The sequence below is a fragment of the Nomascus leucogenys genome, chromosome 15 (assembly GCF_006542625.1).
Source record: "Nomascus leucogenys isolate Asia chromosome 15, Asia_NLE_v1, whole genome shotgun sequence".
NCBI classification, from domain to species: Eukaryota; Metazoa; Chordata; class Mammalia; order Primates; family Hylobatidae; genus Nomascus; species Nomascus leucogenys.
In genome coordinates, this window is record NC_044395.1 from 88,205,248 (window position 1) to 88,230,250 (window position 25,003).

At 41.0% G+C, this 25,003-nt stretch overlaps 1 pseudogene; it reads left to right on the forward strand.

Annotated features, from left to right (window-relative positions):
* Positions 1–7,040: 7,040 nt before the first annotated feature.
* Positions 7,041–13,775, forward strand: LOC100597242 (annotated as a pseudogene).
* Positions 13,776–25,003: the final 11,228 nt, after the last annotated feature.

Here is a 25,003-nt window from a genome sequence, read left to right on the forward strand (position 1 = left end):
CCCCTGGGGCACTGCCTAGTGGATCTTGAGAAGTGGGTCACCATCCTCCGGACCCCAGAATTCTAGAACCACTGACAAATTTCACTGTGCTTTTGGAAAACCTGCAGGCACTCAACACCAGCCCATGAGAGCAGCTGCAGGGGCTGTACCCTGCAGAGCCACAGGGCTAGAGCTGCCCAAGCCTCTGGGAGCCTACCCCCTGCATCAGTATGCCCTGGATGTGAGACATGGAGTCAAAGGAGATTATTTTGGAGCTTTAAGATTTAATGACTGCCCTGCTGGGTTTTGGACTTGCATGGGGCCTGTAACCACTCTGTTTTAGACGATCTCTTTATTTTGAAATGGGAGCATTTTACCAATGCCTGCACTCCCACTGTATCTTGGAAGTAACTAACTTGGTTTTGATTTTACAGGCCCATAGGCAACAGAGACTTGCCTTGTCTCAGATGAGACTATGGACTTGGACTTTTGGGTTAATGCTGGAATGAGTTAAGACTTCGGAGGACTGTTGGAAGGGCATGATTGTGTTTTGGAATGTAAGAATGACATGAGATTTGGGAGGGGCAGAATGACATGGTTTGGCTCTTTGTCCCCACCCAAATCTCAAGTTGAATTATGATCTTCAGTGTTGGAGGAGGGGCCTGGTGGGAGGCAACTTAATCATTGTGATGGATTTCCCCCTTGCTGTTCTCATGATAGTGAGTTCTCACAAGATATGGTTGTTTGAAAGTGTATGGCACTTCTCTCTTTGCTCTTTCTGTCTCTCCTTCTCTGCCATGGTTAAGATGCGCTTGCTTCCCCTTTGCGTTCCATCATGATTGTAAGTTTCCAGAGGCCTCCCAGCCACACTTCCTGTTCAGGCTGCAGAACTGTGAGTAAATTAAACCCTCTTTTCTTCATAAATTTACTCAGTCCCTGGTAGTTCTTTATAGCAGTGCGAGAAGGGACTAATACGCCAGGTGTCCAACCACTGTCATCGAGCATTTGAGCAGCAGTTGAGTGCCAGGCTTTGGGGGCACAGAGGTGAATGGTATTACTGCCCTGAAATAATTTATGGTCCAGTGGGGGACTTTTACTGGTAAGACACATATACACAGAGCTGGTAATTGTGATAAGTACCACAATACTATACGAAATAGCCATGGAAGCTCCAAACATAGTCACTTCCAGCTGGGATGGTCAAAAATGGAGGCATGGGCTAAAAGACAAGTTAAGGAAAGGACTGAGAATTGACTTGACAGGATGAAAGTCTTTGCTGAGTTTGACAAGAGCAGGTCAACTAAAAATGGGGCCTCTCTGGTTCAAGTCAGATTGGGATGTGACTGGGTTCTGCTAGTGGCGGTGGAAGCAGGTAGCTGGAGCCAACTGAGTACTATCTGCTCTACACACACAGACACAGACACACACACAGACACACACACAAACACACACACACCTCTTAACTCAGAGGTGGCCCTCAAGGCCCTTTTCCAGTAATGTGACCAGTCCATGAATGGAGTCCTTCACAGGGCCTCTCTTGGCTCAGCCACACTAGAGTTATACTGTGATATGGAAGGTGCTTCCTGAGCCCATTTTTCATGTTTAGGTTTCATGTGTGTGTATTCCAAGACAATTCACCCCCAAGGGTCAGAATGATGACATGCCACCCCCTTGTTCTCAGTGCACTCAATGTGCCCAAGGTGTTGAGTCATAGCCTAGTTTTACACATTTTATGGAGACATAAGACATCAATCAAATACATGTAAGATTTTCATTGATTTGATCTGGAAGGGTGAGACAAAGTGTGAGGGGAATTTCAGGTCATAGGTAGACTTAAAATTATTCTGATTGGCAATTGGTTGAAAGTGTTATTTTCAATAAAAAGGAATGTCTGAGTTAAGATAAGGGGTTGTGAAGACCAAGGTTTTATCATGCAGATGAAGCCTCCACGTAGCAGGCTTCAAAGAGAATAGATTCTAAATGTTTCTTATCAGATTTAAGGTCTGTGTTGATGTTAATGCTGGTTGGCTTTCCTAAATTCCAAAAGGGAGGAGGGTATAATGGGGCATGTTTGACTCCCCCTTTCCCATCATGGCCTGAACAAGTTTTGCAGGTTAACTTTGGAATGCCTTTGGCTGAGAGGAGGGGTCCATTCAGATGGTAGGGAGGGTCTTAGAATTCAGAATTTTTGGTTTATAGGCTTTGATAAATGCACTTAAATTTTCCTATTATTGATATTATCTCATTTAGAAAGGCAGTGAGATGTAGTGGTAAAAAGCATAGCCTCTGGAGCCAGATTGCCTGAATTCAAATCCTGGCTTTCCCACTTACACACTTTGGTTTTTTGTTTGTTTGTTTTTGTTTTCATTTTGTTTTATTTTGTTTGAGATTCTGTCCTCCAGGCTGGAGTGTAGTGGCACGAGCTTGGCTCACTGTAGCCTTGCTTCCCAGGCTCAAATGATTCTCTTGCCGCAGCCTCATGAGTAGCTGGGACTACAGGCATGTACCACCATGCCTGGCTAATTTTTGTTTGTTTGTTTTGTATTGTTTTTGTAGCGATGGGGTTTCACCATGTTGCGAGGGCTCCACTAACACATTTTGAATTTATAGAAGCTCCTTAATTTCTCTGAGTCTCAGTTTCCTCATTCATAATATGGGGTTAATGATCTTACCATTACAATAGGTTTTGTCTTGAGCCTTAAGTGAATTCATATATATAACATCTTAGAACAGTTCCTGGCAGCTAGAAAATGCTCAAAATGTATTCATCATTATTTATCCTTAGATTATCTACATTCAGGTAGCAGATAACTATCTCATTGGCTCCTTGAGGGCAAATGCAAGTTGTTTCCAAGACGTGTTACAAATTCCAGAGGTACACTGTTAATTTAAGAGTAACTTTGCAGAGAATAGAGGGGTGAGTGGCTCCAGGCTGCAGTGGAGAGAAGAAACACTGTATCAAATGTACATTGAATATAAGTTGCTTCTCCGGAAATACCAAAATGAGAAAATGTGGGTTTATAATTGAGGAAATGCAGTACATAAACATTTAAGCACCTTGTCTTCACCTTTCCCAGCTGGGGCATATCTGCAGCTGGAGGCTGGGATAGGATGTCAGAGGGCCTTCCAGAGAATAGAAATATGATCCCACTATTTTGGGAGGTGAGAGAGTAGAAAAAAATTTTTTGGATATAATTTACATACAGTCAAATGCCCAAGTCTTATGTGTATAGCATAAGCCCATATTGAAAATCATATATGCTCCTTTTATGATATTTTAAACAAGTCTGGGTCTGAATACAGCTGTATTGAAATTTGGAGTAAATGTGTCTAGATATAACATTTATCATGGGGAAAAAAACACCTCTTACTCAATATCAAAACAGTTTTCAGGCTTAGGAGGAAAGATAGCTTATATTTAATGAACAGCTTTTATGTGCCAGGCATTTTCAAAATATATATATGTATATGTATTTTTTGAGATGAAATCTCACTCTGCTACCCAGGCTGGAGTGCAATGGCATGATTTTGGTTCACTGCAACCTCTGCCTCCCAGGTTCAAGCGATTCTGTCGCCTCAACCTCCTAAGTAGCTGGGAATATAGGGGTGTGCCACCACGCCCGGCTAATTTCTGTATTTTTAGTAGAGATGAGTTTCACCATGTTGGCTAGGCTGGACTCAAACTCCTGACTTCATGATCTGCACACCTCGACCTCCCAAAGTGCTGTGATTACAGGCCACTGCACTCGGCCCCATATTTTTTTTTTTTCTTTCAAGACCTGCCACAACCCTGTGAGTTACTTATTAACACCCCCATTTTACAGATGAGAAAATCAATTTATATAATTTGCCCCAAAATGACAGATTATTTTGTGGTTCCAAATTGAAACTACAACCATCCTTCTTCAACTAATACGTTCTTTTTCTGCACTTTAATTACAATTTACTTAAATTAAACTCATTCCTTATCCTAGAGACAGTTAATCTAATTTCTTACAATATATTAAGAATAAATTGAGAATTTCCTTTCTGCCCAGAACCATACTAGGTTATAGGGAAGAAGACAACTGAGATAAAATTTGAGTGCCATTTTTTAATTGCTCAATTTGAAATGAGTTCTGATGAGATTAGCCAGAAAGGTAAGTCATGTTTGATTTGTCTAATCATTTTTGGACTAAGCAGGAAGTATTTATAGAATAAAATGTCATGAAGAAGCATAGTAATTAGCGACTGTTGATTTAGACATAGAAGGAAGGAGATAGAAAAGAGAAGAGAAGAGAGAGAATATTGTTTCCCAACACTGGCCCTACAAATTGGCAGAGTCCATATCTGCCCAGATCCTACAAATTGGCAGAGTCTATGTCTGCCCAGATGGTGCGGAAAATATATTTCTCACCCCCACTTCCACTGTTACTCAGAGGAATGACAAGGAGTGATTCCTTTGCAGCTGGAAGGCTATGGGGCCTTCATTGATCTATCCTATCAAATGTTGAATACTTCTAGGAGGGATGAGTAAGTTTACCTATCTTATCCAATAACTGCTCGGGTATTAATTATTACATTAATTAATAGCAAAGGCATGTCAAGGCCATGGAGGAACGGGTCACAGAAGAGGGAGGGAGGCCAGTGCGATTGAAGAGTGAAATGTTCATAGTAGGGTCAGGAAGGAAGATGGGAATGGGGGATTTACTTAACTGTACCTTTTCAGAGCCTATGCTATAATCCCATGGGAGTCCAGGTTATCCAACATTAGAACTTTGATCTTATCTTCTGGGACCTGAACAGAAATTCTAGTTTGATTTTCTAGAAAATACATCTCTCCTATGGCCTCTCAGTTTTGATATTTGGGAATACACCCCTCACTCCACATACAAACACACACACACACACACACACACACACACACACACACACTCCCCAGGTCAGCTTCCTTAATAAAATTGTTGATTTCTTTTAGAAGTTTTACAGAGGCGCTTTATGTTTGACTCTTGTTTGTATCTATATCTGGGAATCTAGGACTTCATTAATGAGGAGCCTTCTTGCCTTAGCCCCATTTTAATTCTTGTTTTATGGAAAACATATTTAAAAAACAGTAGAAAAATGGAAAGTTGGGTACCTCAGTCTTATAGATAGCCAATCTCTTGGGGAGTGTTCAAAACTTGAGTATCTAGAACTTCAAGTGAGAGGAAGTGTGGACTGGGCAGATAGGACCCCATGTGAAAGCGAAGTCTCAGATACATGGCCCAATGTGCTAAAGAAGTTTCCTCTCTTTCATTCATTTGTTTTTCCATTTAACAAATATTTGTGGAGTGCCTACTTTATATCAGGCCTGTGTTAGGGATACAATGATGAACAAGACAGCCTCTGCCCCCTCAGACCTCAGTCTTGTGAAGAATACAAGTAAATTATAAGAAAAGTACAGGGAAGGGGCATCCAATCCAGGCCTATGGTTTATTTTTAAGTTAAATTCACCTTTTCAGCTGCTCATTTCCATGCTCCCCATCTAACCCCAGTGCAGACTAGGAATAATGTTAAAAAATCTGGGTAAAATCCCATACCAGCTCTTTTCTCTATCTATCTTACCCAGGAACTGCTCGGACTTCCATAATCAATCAAAAAGGTGCCTGCCCCAGCAGTCAAGTGCTGTAGAAATGCAGCTTTCTGACTGTTGTTTTCAAAACTATCATTACCAAAGAATAGTTAATTACTGGCTAGGAAATAAAGGAGGTAGAGTGGGTTGGATGGTGGTCCTCAAAATATGTCCAAGTGCTAACACCTAGAACTTGTGAAGATTATCTTAGTCAGAAAAAGAATCTCGTAGATTCTTAATTTAGGGCAATTAAATTAAGAACGATCATGAGATCATCCTGGATTTAGGGTGGGCCCTAAATCCAATGACTGGTGTTCTTACAAGAGAAAAGAAAGGGGCACTTGAAATGTAGTTACATAAGGGAGAAAGCCATGTGAAGACAAAGGCAAAAAGTGGAGCCATGTGCCTACAGGCCAAGAAATGCCAAGGATTGCCTACAGGTGCCAGAAGTTAGGAGAGGCATGGAATAGATTTTCCCTCAAAGCTTTCAGAAGGAAGTAATCCTGCCAACACCTTGATTTCAGACTTCTGGATTCCAGAACTATCAGAAAAGAAATTCCTGTTGTTTTAAGCCATCAAGTGTTTGTACTAGAACACTAATTAGAGGGGTTAATGAGATCTTGCCATTATTGCACTCCCTAAGTAGACAGGAGGCCAAAAACCGGGATAAAGGGATTCTAATCCCTACAGAGAGTGATAGAGGGCATTAGGATCTGTCCCAGACCTTGAAAGGGAAGTCTATGTGGCTGCTTTTGTACCACATGATCTTATCCCTCCTAGATTTCAGCTACTGGATAATATTTGGACAACATACCCAAAGAGACCAAGATGAGCTAACAAGTAGGTCAAGCATACACATAGTGCACTAGCAGAATCAAAGACAAACATACCCCCAAAAGCTTTTTGAAATATTTTGATATTTGATATTTCAAAAAAGAATTAAAATAGTAATCATGACAAAAATCAGAAGTTTTCTTGAATTCTTTATATCTGTCATATATGCATGAATATGAGCACCCTAATATGAGGTCATTCCCTGCTCTCCCACTGAGAAAGTCAAGAAGAAAGTTTTGTTTGCCAATGTGAGTGATAAACTTTTAGGTATGTAGATGAAATAATTAAATGCATGCATATTGTATCTAATTCATCAAGTAGTTATATTTACATATTATAAATTATATATAAAATATATCAATTTAGAAGTATGTTCTTCTTTCTCATAGATCACATAACACTCTTGTTCAAACTCTTCAAAAGTATTTTTAACATCAGGCCCCGATCCTCGGCCGCCCGGCGTGGGCGGAGCCACCTCTCCCCCGCCCCGCCCCGCCCCACCCCACCCCGCCCCGCCCCGCACACCGCTCTGCGGCTCCCTCCTGCCTCAGATGTGGCGGGAGCTGGAGCGGCGCAGGGCCTGAGACACCGCAGACCTGAGACCCATAGCAGCTCGGAGGCGGTGAATAAAATAGCCTCTAATAAAACTATATGGCAAAAAATGAGAGAGAAACAGAATGGAAAGAATGAAAAGGTTGAAGAGGCAGAGCCTGAATAATTTGTGGTGGAAAAAGTACTAGATCGACGTGTAGTGAATGGGAACGTGGAATATTTTCTGAAGTGGAAGGGATTTACAGATGCTGACAATACTTGGGAACCTGAAGAAAATTTACATTGTCTAGAGTTGATTGAAGCATTTCTTAATTCTCAAAAAGCTGGCAAAGAAAAAGTTGGTACAAAAAGAAAATCTTGGGGGGTGGAGCCAAGATGGCCGAATAGGAACAGCTCCGGTCTCCAGCTCCCAGCCCCAGCGACACAGAAGACGGGTGATTTCTGCATTTCTGCTTGAGGTACTGGTTTCATCTCACTAGGGAGTGCCTAACAGTGGGTGCAGGACAGTCAGTGAAGCGCACTGTGCGCGAGCCGAAGCAGGGCGAGGCATTGACTCACTCGGGAAGCGCAAGGGGTCAGGGAGTTCCCTTTCCTAGCCAAAGAAAGGGGAAGCAGACGGCACCTGGAATATCGGGTCAGTCCCATCCTAATACTGCGCTTTTCCAACGGGCCTGGAAAACGGCACACTAGGAGATTGTGTCCCGCACCTGGCTCGGAGGGTCCTATGCCCACGGAGTCTCGCTAATTGCTAGCACAGCAGTCTGAGATCAAGCTGCGAGGCGGCAGCGAGGCTGGGGGAGGGGCGCCCGCCATTGCCCAGGCTTGCTTAGGTAAACAAAGCAGCCAGGAAGCTTGAACTGGGTGGAGCCCACCACAGCTCAAGGAGGCCTGCCTGCGTCTGTAGGCTCCACCTCTGGGGGCAGGGCACAGACAAACAAAAACTCTGCAAGAACTTCCACAGACTTAAATGTCCCTGTCTGACTGACAGCTTTGAAGAGAGTAGTGGTTCTCCCAGCACGCAGCTGGAGATCTGAGAACGGTCAGACTGCCTCCTAAAGTGGGTCGCTCACCCCTGAGCAGCCTAACTGGGAGGCACCCCCCAGTAGGGACAGACTGACACCTCATTCAACCCGGTACTTCTCTGAGACAAAACTTTCAGAGGAACTATCAGACAGCTGAATTTGTGGTCTCACGAAAATCCGCTGTTCTGCAGCCACCGCTGCTGACACCCAGCCAAACAGGGTCTGGAGTGCACCTCTAGTAAACTCCAACAGACCTGCAGCTGAGGGTCCTGTCTGGTAGAAGGAAAACTAACAAACAGAAAGGACATCCACACCAAAAACCCATCTGTACATCACCATCATCAAAGACAAAAAGTAGATAAAACCACAAAGATGGGGAAAAAACAGACCAAAAAAACTGGAAACTCTAAAAAACAGAGCACCTCTCCTCCTCCAAAGGAACGCAGTTCCTCACCAGCAACGGAACAAAGCTGGATGGAGGATGACTTTGATGAGTTGAGAGAAGAAGGCTTCAGACGATCAAACTACTCTGAGCTACGAGAGGAAATTCAAAACAACAGCAAAGAAGTTAAAAACTTTGAAAAAAAATTAGAAGAATGGATAACTAGAATAACCAATGGAGAGAAGGGCTTCAAGGAGCCGATGGAGCTGAAAGCCAAGTTTCGAGAACTACGCGAAGATTGCAGAAGCCTCAGTAGCAGATGCGATCAACTGGAAGAAAGGGTATCGCTGATGGAAGATGAAATGAATGAAATGAAGAGAGAAGGGAAGTTTAGAGAAAAAAGGACAAAAAGAAATGAACAAAGCCTCCAAGAAATTTGGGACTATGTGAAAAGACCAAACCTACGTCTGATTGGTGTACCTGAAAATGATGGGGAGAATGGAACCAAGTTGGAAAACACTCTGCAAGATATTATCCAGGAGAACTTCCCCAATCTAGCAAGGCAGGCCAGCATTCAGATTCAGGAAATACAGAGAACGCCACAAAGATACTCCTCGAGAAGGGCAACTCCAAGACACATTATTGTCAGATTCACCAAAGTTGAAATGAAAGAAAAAATGTTAAGGGCAGCCAGAGAGAAAGGTCGGGTTACCCACAAAGGGAAGCCCATCAGACTAACAGCTGATCTCTCAGCAGAAACTCTACAAGCCAGAAGAGAGTGGGGGCCGATATTCAACATTCTTAAAGAAAAGAATTTTCAACCCAGAATCTCCTATCCCGCCAAACTAAGCTTCATAAGTGAAGGAGAAATAAAACACTTTACAGACAAGCAAACGCTGAGTGATTTTGTCACCACCAGGCCTGCCCTAAAAGAGCTCCTGAAGGAAGCACTAAACATGGAAAGGAACAACCGGTACCAGCCACTGCAAAAACATGCCAAATTGTAAAGACCATCGAGACTAGGAAGAAACTATAGCAACTAACGAGCAAAATAACCAATAACATCATAATGACAGGATCAGATTCACACATAACAATATTAACATTAAATGTAAATGGGCTAAATGCTCCAATCAAAAGACACAGACTGGCAAACTGGATAAGGAGTCAGGACCCATCAGTGTGCTGTATTCAGGAAACCCATCTCACGTGCAGAGACACACATAGACTCAAAATAAAGGGATGGAGGAAGATCTATCAAGCAACTGGAAAACAAAAAAAGGCAGGGGTTGCAATCCTAGTCTCTGATAAAATAGACTTTAAACCAACAAAGATCAAAAGAGACAAAGAAGGCCATTACATAATGGTAAAGGGATCAATTCATCAAGAAGAGCTAACTATCCTAAATATATATGCACCCAACACAGGAGCACCCAGATTCATAAAGCAAGTCCTGAGTGACCTACTAAGGGACTTAAACTCCCACACAATAATAATGGGAGATTTTAACACCCCACTGTCAGCATTAGACAGATCAACGAGACAGAAAGTTAACAAGGATATCCAGGAATTGAACTCAGCTCTACATAAAGTGGACCTAATAGACATCTACAGAACTCTCCACCCCAAGTCAACAGAATATACATTTTATTCAGCACCACACCACACCTACTCCAAAATTGACCACATAGTTGGAAAAAGCTCTCCTCAGCAAATGTAAAAGAACAGAAATTATAACAAACTGTCTCTCAGACCACAGTGCAATCAAACTAGAACTCAGGATTAAGAAACTCACTCAAAACCGCTCTACTACATGGAAACTGAACAACCTGCTCCTGAATGACTATTGGGTACATAATGAAATGAAGGCAGAAATAAAGATGTTCTTTGAAACCAACGAGAACAAAGACACAACATACCAGAATCTCTGGGACACATTCAAAGCAGTGTGTAGAGGGAAATTTATAGCACTAAATGCCCACAAGAGAAAGCAGGAAAGATCCAAAATTGACACCCTAACATCACAATTAAAAGAACTAGAAAAGCAAGAGCAAACACATTCAAAAGCTAGCAGAAGGCTAGAAATAACTAAAATCAGAGCAGAACTGAAGGAAATAGAGACACAAAAAACCCTTCAAAAAATTAATGAATCCAGGAGCTGGTTTTTTGAAAAGATCAACAAAATTGATGGACCGCTAGCAAGACTAATAAAGAAGAAAAGAGAGAAGAATCAAATAGATGCAATAAAAAATGAAAAAGGGGATATCACCACCGATCCCACAGAAATACAATCTACCATCAGAGAATACTACAAACACCTCTATGCAAATAAACTAGAAAATCTAGAAGAAATGGATAAATTCCTCGACAAATACACCCTCCCAAGACTAAACCAGGAAGAAGTTGAATCTCTGAATAGACCAATAACAGGTTCTGAAATTGTGGCAATAATCAATAGCTTACCAACCAAAAAGAGTCCAGGACCTGATGGATTCACAGCTGAATTCTACCAGAGGTACAAGGAGGAACTGGTACCATTCCTTCTGAAACTATTCCAATTGATAGAAAAAGAGGGAATCCTCCCTAACACATTTTATGAAGCCAGCATCGTCCTGATACCAAAACCTGGCAGAGACATAACCAAAAAAGAGAATTTCAGACCAATATCCTTGATGAACATTGATGCAAAAATCCTCAATAAAATACTGGCAAACCGAATCCAGCAGCACATCAAAAAGCTTATCCACCATGATCAAGTGGGCTTCATCCCTGGGATGCAAGGCTGGTTCAACATACGCAAATCAATAAATGTAATCCAACATATAAACAGAACCAAAGACAAAAACCACATGATTATCTCAATAGATGCAGAAAAGGCCTTCGACAAAATTCAACAACCCTTCATGCTAAAAACTCTCAATAAATTAGGTATTGATGGGACGTATCTCAAAATAATAAGAGCTATCTATGACAAACCCACAGCCAATATCATACTGAATGGCTGAAAACTGGAAGCATTCTCTTTTAAAACTGGCACAAGACAGGGATGCCCTCTCTCACCGCTCCTGTTCAACATAGTGCTGGAAGTTCTGGCCAGAGCAATCAGGCAGGAGAAGGAAATAAAAGGTATTCAATTAGGAAAAGAGGAAGTCAAATTGTCCCTGTTTGCAGATGACATGATTGCATATCTAGAAAACCCCATTGTCTCAGCCCAAAATCTCCTTAAGCTGATTAGCAACTTCAGCGAAGTCTCAGGATACAAAATTAATGTACAAAAATCACAAGCATTCTTGTACACCAATAACAGACAAACAGAGAGCCAAATCACGAGTGAACTCCCATTCACAATTGCTTCAAAGAGAATAAAATACCTAGGAATCCAACTTACAAGGGATGTGAAGGACCTCTTCAAGGAGAACTACAAACCACTGCTCAATGAAATAAAAGAGGATACAAACAAATGGAAGAACATTCCATGCTCATGGGTTGGAAGAATCAATATCGTGAAAATGGCCATACTGCCCAAGGTAATTTATAGATTCAATGCCATCCCCATCAAGCTACCAATGACTTTCTTCACAGAATTGGAAAAAACTACTTTAAAGTTCATATGGAACCAAAAAAGAGCCCGCATCGCCAAGTCAATCCTAAGCCAAAAGAACAAAGCTGGAGGCATCACGCTACCTGACTTTAAACTATACTACAAGGCTACAGTAACCAAAACAGCATGGTACTGGTACCACAACAGAGACATAGATCAATGGAACAGAACAGAGCCCTCAGAAATGATGCCGCATAGCTACAACTATCTGATCTTTGACAAACCTGACAAAAACAAGAAATGGGGAAAGGATTCCCTATTTAATAAATGGTGCTGGGAAAACTGGCTAGCCATATGTAGAAAGCTGCAACTGGATCCCTTCCTTACACCTTATACAAAAATTAATTCAAGATGGATTAAAGACTTATATGTTAGACCTAAAACCATTAAAATCCTACAAGAAAACCTAGGCAATACCATTCAGGACATAGGCGTGGGCAAGGACTTCATGTCTAAAACACCAAAAGCAATGGCAACAAAAGCCAAAATCGACAAATGGGATCTCATTAAACTAAAGAGCTTCTGCACAGCAAAAGAAACTATCATCAGAATGAACAGGCAACCTACAAAATGGGAGAAAATTTTTGCAACCTACTCATCTGACAAAGGGCTAATATCCAGAATCTATAATGAACTCAAACAAATTTACAAGAAAAAAACAAACAACCCCATCAAAAAGTGGGCAGAGGACATGAACAGACACTTCTCAAAAGAAGACATTTATGCAGCCAGAAAACACATGAAGAAATGCTCATCATCACTGGCCATCAGAGAAATGCAAATCAAAACCACAGTGAGATACCATCTCACACCAGTTAGAATGGCCATCATTAAAAAATCAGGAAACAACAGGTGCTGGAGAGGATGTGGAGAAATAGGAACACTTTTACACTGTTGGTGGGACTGTAAACTAGTTCAACCATTGTGGAAGTCAGTGTGGCAATTCCTCAGGGATCTCGAACTAGAAATACCATTTGACCCAGCCATCCCATTACTGGGTATATACCCAAAGGACTATAAATCATGCTGCTATAAAGACACATGCACACGTATGTTTATTGCGGCACTATTCACAATAGCAAAGAGTTGGAACCAACCCAAATGTCCAACAACGATAGACTGGATTAAGAAAATGTGGCACATATACACCATGGAATACTATGCAGCCATAAAAAATGATGAGTTCGTGTCCTTTGTAGGGACATGGATGAAACTGGAAAACATCATTCTCAGTAAACTATCGCAAGGACAAAAAACCAAACACCGCATGTTCTCACTCATAGGTGGGAATTGAACAATGAGAACTCATGGACACAGGAAGGGGAATATCACACTCCGGGGACTGTTGTGGGGTGGGGGGAGGGGGGAGGGACAGCATTAGGAGATACACCTAATGCTAAATAACGAGTTAATGGGTGCAGGAAATCAACATGGCACATGGATACATATGTAACAAACCTGCACATTGTGCACATGTACCCTAAAACCCTAAAGTATAATAAAAAAAAAAAAAAAAAATTCCCTGGAAAAAGAAAATCTTTATCTGATAGTGAATCTGATGACAGCAAATCAAAGAAGAAAAGAGACGCTGCTGACAAACCAAGAGGATTTGCCACAGGTCGTGATCCTGAAAGAATAATTGGTGCCACAGACGGCAGTGGGGAATTGATGTTTCTCATGAAATGGAAAGATTCAGATGAGGCAGACTCAGTGCTGGCCTCAAAAGAGGCGAATATGAAGTGTTCTCAAATTATAATTGCTTTTTATGAAGAGAGACTAACTTGGCATGCTTGTCCGGAAGATGAAGCTCAATAATTGTTCACATTGTTTATATATATATGTGTGTGTGTGTATGTATATTCATATATAAATTCTCATATGTATATATATAAAATTTGGATCTTGGTTTTTTATTTACTAGTGTGACAAAATAAGTACATTCTAATGGGAATCAAGTTTGATATGTTCATTTTGAAAGTAGCGTTGGAAGAGTTGTTGGGTTTTTTTTTTTTTCATCCGTAGAACTGGTTACTTTGAACAAATAAATAAAAGCTTTCTGTAGTTGCTTCCTTTATCAGAAAAGAACATTTGATTCCATGGTATATCATTTCCTCTGCATTAGAGAACAGCTTTTCTAAATGTTGGGGGTTATGTGCATAGTCATTACTCAATCAGAACTTGTGTTCTCATAAGTCTAAGGACCATTCTAGGTTTGTGTGTGTGTGTGTGTGTGTGTGTGTGTGTATACATAAAATGCGCATGCAAATTTTTTTAAACATTCACCAAAACAAATCACAGGTAAACCCATGTTTCTGAGATGCCATTATTCTGAGCAAAATAAGAGGTAATCACTTCAAGTTAAACTGAAAATTTTCCTGAAGCCATACATTTCAAGTGAAATAAGTGATTCTAAGTAATAGGACAATTTATATTGGATAATTTTAAAGCATCTATATCTATAAATGCAGTGGTTTGTTTGTAAAATTCCTAAAAGGAAAAATTTTATCACTGTCATCACAGGAGGTTTCCCCATCCAGATAAGGAAACTAGACAAATCCCAGTGTGTTTTAATGAGCTAAACACAACTAAATTAAATAAACATTTAAAAATTTCTCTAGCGGGCTATTCCTTAAGAAAATGTCAAAATCCCTGTTGCTACATTGACTAAAAGGTCATGATTCATGGAATATCTAAGATTTGGCTTATAGAAACCTAATCAGATGGTTAGAGATGTTGATAGTTTAGGACCTTCTGCAATAAATGTGTGAGCAACCTTTTGTTATCTAACCTATTGACCTGCATGAGTTTTTGTTTTGTTTTGTTTTGTTTTTTGTTTTTGTTTTTGAGATGGAGTCTTGCGTTGTTGCCAGGCTGGAGTAGTGGTGCGATCTTGGCTCAATGCAACCTCTGCCTCCCAGGTTCAAGTGATTCTCCTGCCTCAGCCTCCCAAGTAGTTGAGACTACAGGTGTGTGCCACCACGCCCAGCTAATTTTTGTACTTTTAGTAGAGACGGTGTTTCACCATGTTGGCCAGGATGGTCTTGATCTCTTGACCTCGTGATCCATCCACCTTGACCTCCCAAAGTGCTGGGATTACAGGCGTGAGCCACCGCGCCCAGCCAACCTGCATGTTTTTTTGTTGTTGTTGCTGATTTTTTCTTACCCCAACTCATTCCTTATATGTAGGCTCAATCTTTTCAGTATTTGCTTTACTGGTTCTGCAAAAGCCAGGAAAAACCACTTGGCAGTAATCAGAATGTTATCCGACTGTATATTGTTTACTTTATTGTAAATACTTATGAACAGTGGTCAATAAATAGTTTTATGTTCCTTTATGCAAAAAAAGTATCTTTGACATCAATACTTTTGTTTTCACTAGAACTACTTTTTGAATCCCTTATGCATTTAAAACTCAAAAAGTTCATTTTTAGAGAACATCATTTACATTTCTGCATGTTTTGTTGGTGATAGAGCATTTACTGAATCCTCATATAACAGGTCACTGGATATTTTATCTTAAGCATACAAGGACCCATTTTCATAATATCAGGATCTTTGAAGTTTTCATATGTGTATATTTACAATTTCTACAATGTTAGCACTTACTCTGTTGCACATTAAAATGACTTTTATAAAGCTTGTTTAGAACAATATTCAACATTGAGAATTATGGACTCATATTCGTAATAATTATCGGTTCATAATCACAGTAAGTAGTAAACCTGTGTTGAATTTGTCTCCTTTTTTTACCAATTCTGCCAGGAACCTCTGAGTTATCCCACACCAGCATTAAACTCAGGCAGTTATAGGCTAACATACCTTCCCTAAACAGTCCTCTTTTGTTCAAAATGAAATTGAGAGACTGTTCCATAATATGAGGCATTTTGAAAGAACTTGAATATATAGAAACTCCCTATGTCCTAAAGCAACGGTCCCTAGCCTTTTTGGTACCAGGGGCCAGTTTCACGGAAGAAAATTATTCCACAGACTGGGGTTGGGTGGAGATGGGATGATTCAAGTGCGTTACATTTATTGTGCACTTTATTTCTATTATTATTACATCGTAATACATAATGAAATAATTATACAACTCACCATAATGCAGAATCAGTGGGAGTCCTGATCTTGTTTTCCTGCAACTAGACCGCCCCATCTTGAAGTGATGTAAGACAGTGACAGATCATCAGGCATTGGATTCTCATAAGAAGTGTGCAGCCTACATCCCTTGCATGCACAGTTCACACTAGGGTTTGTGCTTCCGTGAAAATCTAATGCCATCAGTGATCTGACAGGAGGTGGAGCTCAGGGGATAATTCGAACAATGAGGAGTGGCCATAAATACAGATGAAGCTTTGGCCAGGCATAGGGGCTCACGCCTGTCATCCCAGCACTTTGGGAGATGGAGGCGGGTGGATCACTTGATGTTAGGAGTTCAAGACCATCCTGGCCAACATGGCAAACCCTGACTCTACCAAAAAATACAAAAATTAGCCAGATGTGGTGGCACTTGCCTATAATCCAAGCTACTCAGAAGGCTGTGGTGGGAGAACTGCTTGAACTGGGGAGGCAGAGGTTGCAGTGAGCTGACATTGCACCACTGCACTCCAGCCTGAGTGATGAAGTAAGATCTTGTCTCAAAAAAAAAAAAAAAAAAGAAAAGAAAAACCACTCAATTGCCTGTCGCTCACCTTCTGCTGTATGGCCCAGTTCCTAACAGGCCACGGACCAGTATCAGTCTGTGGCCAAGACGTTGGGGACCCCTGTCCTAAAGGCTTGTGTGTGTGTGTGTGTGTGTGTCAAAACGTTGCCACATGTATACAAAATAGTATTTTATGAAATAATCTTGTCTTTATTTGCAATTATTCATGGAGGCGGGCAGTATGATCTTTTCAGTATTTTGGGCCTCAGAATATCTTACTTTAATCTTGGTCCTATTCAAAGGCTGTATTGAGCCAGCAAGGTTCTCGCCCTTGAGAGTTTGCACTAAGTTGCACAGAGGTTGGTTGGTGGTGGCCCCTGGATTTGTAAGGCCATCAAGTTTTTAGGGCAGGTGGGCCATGTTGGACCATGTGCAAGATGATGAAATAGAGGAAGATCTGAACAAGAATGAGACCCACTGGCAGAGAGGAGCAGAGAGGAGAAAGCGTATAATGTTGCTCCCGAGAAGAGCTTGAGTACTTGATCCTTTATTTTGTAGGCTCCATGAGGCATGGCTACACTTCAGCTCCTAACCTTGTGGGGTCCACAGAATTGCCTGCTCTCTTCTCACAACATACCCCCAAATCAGCTTGAATGCAAATCCAACACCTTTTATTAAATTCTCTCCAACTAAGCTTTCTTCTCTTCCAAAGCCTTGCCTTCCTTATCTGATAAATGGGAACATCGGTACTTCCTAGGTCACAGAGATTTTAAAGATCAGAAGAGGTAGGATACTTTTGAAAAGTATAGAATGCCTCATGACACATGCATAAGGCATTTAATTATTGTGGTTTCTGTAATTGTTCAAGCTGTTCCTCAGAGTAATGGCAGGTTTGGGGAAAGTTGTGAGAAGTCTCTCCCATGCCCAAAGCTCATGGGACAATACTGCTGTCCTCACATGTCTTGAATTACAGGACTTATTAGTCTCAGTCATGCTTTACATATCACTTTTTCTAATGAGCTAAGAATGATTCCACCTCTGTAGAAGCCTCTGTTTGAAGTGAAATAAGTTTGGCAAAGATAATCTGGGCCCACCCAGAACTAACTTGAGCCCACCTAGCATAAAGCTATTCCTTTTTGCAATGCTTCTTCGTTCCTGCCCCAGGTTTTTGGTTCTTCTTTCTTTTAGTTGGCTCACAGAATATTTTTCTGTATATTCTTTCAGGGAAGACCTCCATATAACAAATCTTCCCTGAAATGTTCTCTTCATCAAAATTTATCTGACCTCAAAACCATGCTTGGTGTTGGTAATCTGAGCAATGTGACTGTACAACCACAGGTAACATGGTTGCTTTACCTTAAAAATGAACTAACTTATTTTTTCTGATTGTAAAAGAAATTAAGAAAATATAAAGCAAAAAAAACCCCTAAAAACATAGATAACCGAGCCTGAGTGACACAGAAGACGGGTGATTTCTGCATCTCCATTTAAGGTACCAGGTTCATCTCACTAGGGAGTGCCAAACAGTGGGTGCAGGACAGCCGGTGCAGCGCACTGTGCACAAGCCAAAGCAGGGCGAGGCATTGCCTCACTCGGGAAGCGCAAGGGGTCAGGGAGTTCCGTTTCCTAGTCAAAGAAAGGGGTAACAGACGGCACCTGGAAAATCGGGTCAGTCCCACCCTAATACTGCACTTTTCCAACGGGCCTGGAAAACGGCACACCAGGAGATTGTGTCCCGCACCTGGCTCGGAGGGTCCTATGCCCACGGAGTCTCGCTGATTGCTAGCACAGCAGTCTGAGATCAAACTGCAAGGTGGCAGGGCAGTGAGGCTGGGGGAGGGGCGCCTGCCATTGCCCAGGCTTGCTTAGGTAAACAAAGCAGCCAGGAAGCTTGAACTGGGTGGAGCCCACCACAGCTGAAGGAGGCCTGCCTGCCTCTGTAGGATCCACCTCTGGGGGCAGGGCACAGACAAACAAAAATTCAGCAGGAACCTCTGCAGACTTAAATGTCCCTGTCTGACTGACAGCTTTGAAGAGAGTAGTGGTTCTCCCAGCACACAGCTGGAGATCTGAGAACAGACAGACTACCTCCTAAAGTGGGTCCCTGACCCCCGAGCAGCCTAACTGGGAGGCACCCCCCAGTAGGGACAGACGGACACCTCACTCGGCCAGGTACTCCTCTGAGACAAAACTTCCAGAGGAACTATCAGACAGCTGAATTTGTGGTCTCATGAAAATCTGCTGTTCTGCAGCCACCACTGCTGACACCCAGACAAACAGGGTCTGGAGTGGACCTCTAGCAAACTCCAACAGACCTGCAGCTGAGGGTCCTGTCTGGTAGAAGGAAAACTAACGAACAGAAAGGACATCCACACCAAAAACCCATCTGTACATCACCATCATCAAAGACCAAAAAGTAGATAAAACCACAAAGATGGGGAAAAAACAGAGCAGAAAAACTGGAAACTCTAAAAAGCACAGCACCTCTCCTCCTCCAAAGGAATGCAGTTCCTCACCAGCAACGGAACAAAGCTGGACGGAAAATGACTTTGACGAGTTGAGAGAAGAAGGCTTCAGACGATCAAACTACTCCAAGCTACGGGAGGAAATTCAAACCAATAGCGAAGAAGTTAAAAACTTTGAAAAAAAATTAGAAGAATGGATAACTAGAATAACCAATGGAGAGAAGGGCTTAAAGGAGCCGATGGAGCTGAAAGCCAAGTATTGAGAACTACGTGAAGATTGCAGAAGCCTCGGTAGCCGATGCGATCAACTGGACGAAAGGGTATCAGCGATGGAAGATGAAATGAATGAAATGAAGCGAGAAGGGAAGTTTAGAGAAAAAAGAATAAAAAGGAACGAACAAAGCCTCCAAGAAATTTGGGACTATGTGAAAAGACCAAACCCACGTCTGATTGGTGTACCTGAAAATGACGGGGAGAATGGAACCAAGTTGGAAAACACTCTGCAAGATATTATCCAGGAGAACTTCCCCAATCTAGCAAGGCAGGCTAACAGTCAGATTCAGGAAATACAGAGAATGCCACAAAGATACTCCTCGAGAAGAACAACTCCAAGACACATAATTGTCAGAGTCACCAAAGTTGAAATGAAGGAAAAAATGTTAAGGGCAGCCATAGAGAAAGGTCGGGTTACCCACAAAGGGAAGCCCATCAGACTAACAGCTGATCTCTTGTCAGAAACTCTACAAGCCAGAAGAGAGTGGGGGCCGATATTCAACATTCTCAAAGAAAAGAATTTTCAACCCAGAATTTCATATCCAGCCAAACTAAGCTTCATAAGTGAAGGAGAAATAAAATACTTTACAGACAAGCAAATGCTGAGTGATTTTGTCACCACCAGGCCTGCCCTAAAAGAGCTCCTGAAGGAAGCACTAAACATGGAAAGGAACAATCGGTACCAGCCCCTGCAAAAACATGCCAAATTGTAAAGACCATCGAGGCTAGGAAGAAACTGCATCAACTAACGAGCAAAATAATCAACTAACATCATAATGACAGGATCAAATTCACACATAACAATATTAACTTTAAATGTAAATGGGCTAAATGCTCCAATTAAAAGACACAGACTGGCAAACTGCATAAGGAGTCAAGACCCATCAGAGTGCTGTATTCAGGAAACCCATCTCATGTGCAGAGACACACATAGACTCAAAATAAAGGGATGGAGGAAGATCTATCAAGCAAATGGAAAACAAAAGAAGGCAGGGGTTGCAATCCTAGTCTCTGATAAAATAGACTTTAAACCAACAAAGATCAAAAGAGACAAAGAAGGCCATTACATAATGGTAAAGGGATCAATTCAACAAGAAGAGCTAACTATCCTAAATATATATGCACCCAACACAGGAGCACCCAGATTCATAAAGCAAGTTCTGAGTGACCTACAAAGGGACTTAAACTCCCACACAATAATAATGGGAGATTTTAACACCCCACTGTCAACATTAGACAGATCAACAAGACAGTAAGTTAAGGAGGATATCCAGGAATTGAACTCAGCTCTGCACAAAGTGGACCTAATAGACATCTACAGAACTCTCTACCCCAAATCAACAGAATATACATTTTTCTCAGCACCACACCACACCTATTCCAAAATTGACCACATAGTTGGAAGTAAAGCTCTCCTCAGCAAATGTAAAAGAACAGAAATTATAACAAACTGTCTCTCAGACCACAGTGCAATCAAACTAGAACTCAGGATTAAGAAACTCACTCAAAACCACTCAACTACATGGAAACTGAACAACTTGCTCCTGAATGACTATTTGGTACATAATGAAATGAAGGCAGAGATAAAGATGTTCTTTGAAACCAATGAGAACAAAGACACAACATACCAGAATCTCTGGGACACATACGAAGCAGTATGTAGAGGGAAATTTATAGCACTAAATGCCCACAAGAGAAAGCAGGAAAGATCCAAAATTGACACCCTAACATCACAATTAAAAGAACTAGAAAAGCAAGAGCAAACACTTTCAAAAGCTAGCAGAAGGCTAGAAATAACTAAAATCAGAGTAGAACTGAAGGAAATAGAGACACAAAAAACCCTTCAAAAAATTAATGAATCCAGGAGCTGGTTTTTTGAAAGGATCAACAAAATTGATAGACCGCTAGCAAGACTAATAAAGAAGAAAAGAGAGAAGAATCAAATAGATGCAATAAAAAATGAAAAAGGGGATATCACCACCGATCCCACAAAAATACAATCTACCATCAGAGAATACTACAAACACCTCTACGCAAATAAACTAGAAAATCTAGAAGAAATGGATAAATTCCTCAACAAATACACCCTCCCAAGACTAAACCAGGAAGAAGTTGAATCTCTGAATAGACCAATAACAGGCTCTGAAATTGTGGCAATAATCAGTAGCTTACCAACCAAAAAGAGTCCAGGACCTGATGGATTCACAGCCGAATTCTACCAGAGGTACAAGGAGGAACTGGTACCATTCCTTCTGAAACTATTCCAATCAATAGAAAAAGAGGGAATCCTCCCTAACACATTTTATGAGGCCAGCATCGTCCTGATACCAAAGCCTGGCAGAGACATAACCAAAAAAGAGAATTTCAGACCAATATCCTTGATGAACATTGATGCAAAAATCCTCAATAAAATACTGGCAAACCAAATCCAGCAGCACATCAAAAAGCTTATACACCATGATCAAGTGGGCTTTATCCCTGGGATTCAAGGCTGGTTCAACATACGCAAATCAACAAATGTAATCCAGCATATAAACAGAACCAAAGACAAAAACCACATGATTATCTCAATAGATGCAGAAAAGGCCTTTGACAAAATTCAACAACCCTTCATGCTAAAAACTCTCAATAAATTAGGTATTGATGGGACGTATCTTAAAATAATAAGAGCTATCTATGACAAGCCCACAGCCAATATCATACTGAATGGGCAAAAACTGGAAGCATTCCCTTTGAAAACTGGCACAAGACAGGGATGCCCTCTCTCACCACTCCTATTCAACATAGTGCTGGAAGTTCTGGCCAGGGCAATCAGGCAGGAGAAGGAAATAAAGGGTATTCAATTAGGAAAAGAGGAAGTCAAACTGTCCCTGTTTGCAGATGACATGATTGTATATCTAGAAAACCCCACTGTCTCAGCCCAAAATCTCCTTAAGCTGATTAGCAACTTCAGCAAAGTCTCAGGATACAAAATCAGTGTACCAAAATCACAATCATTCTTGTACTCCAATCACAGACAAACAGAGAGCCAAATCATGAGTGAACTCCCATTCACAATTGCTTCAAAGAGAATAAAATACCTAGGAATCCAACTTACAAGGGATGTGAAGGACCTCTTCAAGGAGAACTACAAACCACTGCTCAATGAAATAAAAGAGGATACAAACAAAGGGAAGAACATTCCATGCTCATGGGTTGGAAGAATCAATATCTTGAAAATGGCCATACTGCCCAAGGTAATTTATAGATTCAATGCCATCCCCATCAAGCTACCAATGACTTTCTTCACAGAATTGGATAAAACTACTTTAAAGTTCATATGGAGCCAAAAAAAAGCCTGCATCACCAAGTCAATCCTAAGCCAAAAGAACAAAGCTGGAGGCATCACGCTACCTGACTTCACACTATACTACAAGGCTACAGTAACCAAAACAGCATGGTACTGGTACCACAACAGAGACGTAGATCAATGGAACAGAACAGAGCCCTCAGAAATAATGCCACATATCTACAACTATCTGATCTTTGACAAACCTGACAAAAACAAGAAATGGGGAAAGGATTCCCTATTTAATAAATGGTGCTGGGAAAACTGGCTAGCCATATGTAGAAAGCTGAAACTGGATCCCTTCCTTACACCTTATACAAAAATTAATTCAAGATGGATTAAAGACTTAAATGTTAGACCTAAAACCATTAAAATCCTACAAGAAAACCTAGGCAATACCATTCAGGACATAGGCGTGGGCAAGGACTTCATGTCTAAAACACCAAAAGCTATGGCAACAAAAGCCAAAATTGACAAATGGGATCTAATTAAACTAAAGAGCTTCTGCACAGCAAAAGAAACTACCATCAGAGTGAACAGACAACCTACAGAATGGGAGAAAATTTTTGCAACCTACTCATCTGACAAAGGGCTAATATCCAGAATCTACAATGAACTCAAACAAATTTACAAGAAAAAAACAAACAACCCCATCAAAAAGTGGGGTTGTTTGTTTTTCTTCTTTAGACACTTCTCTAAAGAAGACATTTATGCAGCCATAAAACATATGAAAAAATGCTCATCATCACTGGCCATCAGAGAAATGCAAATCAAAACCACAGTGAGATACCATCTCACACCAGTTAGAATGGCCATCATGAAAATGTCAGGAAACAACAGGTGCTGGAGAGGATGTGGAGAAATAGGAACACTTTGACACTGTTGGTGGGACTGTAAACTAGTTCAACCATTGTGGAAGTCAGTGTGGCAATTCCTCAGGGATCTAGAACTAGAAATACCATTTGACCCAGCCATCCCATTACTGGGTATATACCCAAAGGACTATAAATCATGCTGCTATAAAGACACATGCACACGTATGTTTATTGCGGCACTATTCACAATAGCAAAGAGTTGGAACCAACCCAAATGTCCAACAACGATAGACTGGATTAAGAAAATGTGGCACATATACACCATGGAATACTATGCAGCCATAAAAAATGATGAGTTCATGTCCTTTGTAGGGACATGGATAAAGCTGGAAGCCATCATTCTCATAAACTATCACAAGGACAAAAAACCAAACCCTGCATGTTCTCACTCATAGGTGGGAACTGAACAATGGGAACTCATGGATACAGGAAGGGGAACATCACACTCTGGGGACTGTTGTGGGGTGGGGGAAGGGGGGAGGGACAGCATTAGGAGATATACCTAATGCTAAATGACGAGTCAATGGGTGCAGCAAAACAACATGGCACATGGATACATATGTAACAAACCTGCACATTGTGCACATGTACCCTAAAACCTAAAGTATAATAAAAAATACATAGATAACCATTGTTAACATTTTGTTCTTAATGTCTATATTTTTATGAATAAGTATTTAAAAACATAATTTATACATACTATGTATATCCATTTAATTTACCTCTTTTTATATTATGATCACTTTTTTATGCCATGAAATGTTCTTAAGAAATACCATTTTAGCAATTCATTATTTGATTTTCTCATAATATAGGTAGCCAACTCTCTCTTGTTTAGGTAATGATGCAATGATCATCTCTGTGTCTTTGAGTGTAAATCTTTGTATATCTGACATTGACATATGTGTGTATGTATATGTATATATTCATACACATATAATATTATCTATGAGAGAGAATGTGAAGTTGGGAGAGAGAATAAACATTCTTGAGGTTTCTGATGCATGAGTTCATTTAGTGGTAGAATTTTGCCATTTTTTGCTGCACAGTATCTATTTTATTTTGCTTTATTTCTGGAAGTAGCATTCTGAATTTCCTTTGAGGAACAATTAGTGCCACACTCCCACTTCATGCACATTTGTGGTGCTAACTCTGCCCTTTGGTATATGACCTCAGGCCTAGCCCAGTAGGGCATCTTATTTCCCCAATCACAGTGATTCATTTAGGGATGGGCGTATGACCCAAGATGAGACATTTACCTCCAATTAAGGCCAATTATGCCACTTTTGCTTGAGCACAAGGGCACAAGAGCTACACAAGGAACTGGGAGAAACAGAAGTCAGTTGCTGCTAGAGTCCCCCAAGGGGGCTGGCTGACAGGAAGTTAACACAGAGCAGCTAAAGGAAGAGATGTAGAAAGAAAACTGGTTCCTGAAAACATTGTTAGGTCCCTTAAATCAAGCT